At 38.6% G+C, this 2392-nt stretch overlaps 1 pseudogene; it reads right to left on the bottom strand.

The window, feature by feature from the left end:
* Positions 1 to 1789: 1789 nt before the first annotated feature.
* Positions 1790 to 2392, bottom strand: part of LOC116070808 — a 41209-nt pseudogene continuing 40606 nt past the window's right edge.

Genomic DNA, 2392 nt, shown 5'->3' with positions numbered 1-2392 from the left:
AAATCCCATCTTATGAAGATGATAGAGGCCTTTAAGGAGGATATAAATAACTCCCTTAAAGAAAACACAGGCAAACAGTAGAAGTACTTAAAGAGGAAACAAGTAGATCATTTAAAGAAATAAAGGAAAATACAATCAAACAGGTAAAGAAATTGAACAGAACGGTCCAAGGCCTAAATATGGAAAAGAAACAAACAATAAAGAAATCACAAATGTAGGCATTCCTGGAGATGGAAAACATAGGAAAGGGGTCAAGAACTACAGATGCAAGCATCACCAACAGACTACAAGAGATGAAAGAGAGAATCTCAGGCATAGAAGATTCCATAAAATATATTGACATAACAATCAAAAAAAATACAAAGGACAAAAAGCTCCTAAACAAAAACATCTAGGAAATTCAGGATACAATGAAAAGACCAAACCTAAGAATAACAGGAATAAAAGAGGGTGAAGATTACCAGTTCAATGGGCCAGAAAACATCTTCAACAAAATCCTAGATGGAAACTTTGCTAACCTTAAGAAAGAAATAGCCATAAATGTATAAGAAGCATACAAAACACCAAATAGTTTAAATCAGAAAAGAAAATCCTACCGCCACATACTAATCAAAACACTAAACTTACAGAACAAAGAAAAAATATTAAAATCCATAAGTGAAAAGGCCAAATAACATATAAAGGCAGACCTATCGGAATTGCACCTGACTTCTCAGACTCTAAAAAGCCAGAAAATCATGGACAGATGTCATGTAGACTCTAAGAGAACACAAATGCCAACCCAGGCTACTATACTCCAGAAAATTCTCAATCACTATATATGGAAAACCCACAACATTCTATGACAAAACCAAATTTAAACAATATATTTCTACTAATCAAGCCCTACAGAGGATATTAGAAGGAAAATTAATCATCTCACAACAAAACCAAGAAAATCACACACACACACACACACACACACACACACACACACACACACACACACTACCACTACCACCAGCAAAATAACTGGAACTAACAATCCTTGGTCATTAATATCTCTCAATATCAATGGACCCAAATCCCCAATAAAAAGACACAGGCTAACAGATTAGATACATATACAGGATCCAACATTCTGCTGCAAACAAGAAACATACTTCAATAACAAAGATAGATATTACCTCAGAGTAAAGGGCTGGAAAGAAGTTTTCTGACCAAATAGTCCCAAGAAACAGACTGGAATAATAGCCATTCTAATATCCAATAAAATAGGCTTTCAACCAAAAGTAATCAAAAGAGATGGTTGATACTCATCAAAGGAAAAATCCACCACTGAAGTCTCAGTTCTGAACGTCTATGCCCCAAATGCAAGAACACCCACATTCATAAAAGAAACTTTACTACGGCTCAAAACTCATATAATAATGGTAAGAGACTTCAACACCCTACTCTTACCAATGGACACATCATTGAAACAGAAACTAAACAAAGACACAGTGAAACTAACAGAAGCTATGAACCAAATAGGTTTAATAGATGTCTACAGAACATTTTACCCCAAAATAAGAGTATACTTTCTTCTCAGCATGTCATGGAACCTTCTCCAAAACTGACCACATAATCGAACACAAAGCAAGCCTCAACAGATAAAAAAGATTGAAATAACCCCTTGCATTCTACCAGATCACTGTGGACTGAGGCTGGACTTTAATAACAACAAAAACAACAGAAATCGTACATTTCATGGAAACTGAACAACTCTACTCAATGATAATGTGCAGGGAAAAAAATAAATTAAAGATTTCTAGAATTGGGGCGGAGGGGGCCCGGGCCCGGGCGCGGCCTTGCCCGCGTTCCTTGTGCTCCGACGGAGCCAATGGCTCCCGGCCTGGACGTGTGGCCCTGAAGCCCTTCGGAGTCGCCGAAGCCGCAGCTCCGCGCTTGGCAGAGCTGTTGCACAGCTATTGGTACCTGTATTGGGGAAACATAGCCTACAAGCAAGAAGCTTACAGCCTCAGTGGCGAAAATTTTTTCATGTCAGAGACCGAGAACTCTTGCAGTCGTTTATGTCATCCCTTCTTCTCCAGACAGAAGATACCAAAAAGTTGCAATCAAAGATCTGTTCATCTTATTGATAAAGTCACTAATAAGCCAAAATGTCTGTCAACGTCAACCGCAGCGTGTCAGACCAGTTCTATCGCTACAAGATGCCCCGTTTGATTGCTAAGGTTGAGGGCAAAGGAAAAGGAATCAAGACAGTTATAGTCAACATGGTTGACGTTGCAAAGGCGCTTAATCGGCCTCCAACGTATCCCACCAAATATTTTGGTTTTGAGCTAGGAGCACAGACCCAGTTTGATGTTAAGAATGACCGTTACATTGTCAATGGATCTCATGAGGCGAATAA

The sequence above is a fragment of the Mastomys coucha genome, unplaced genomic scaffold, assembly GCF_008632895.1.
Source record: "Mastomys coucha isolate ucsf_1 unplaced genomic scaffold, UCSF_Mcou_1 pScaffold22, whole genome shotgun sequence".
In the NCBI taxonomy this organism is placed as follows: domain Eukaryota; kingdom Metazoa; phylum Chordata; class Mammalia; order Rodentia; family Muridae; genus Mastomys; species Mastomys coucha.
The sequence above is the reverse complement of the archived record's forward strand: the minus strand, read 5'-3'. Positions and strand labels throughout refer to the sequence as shown.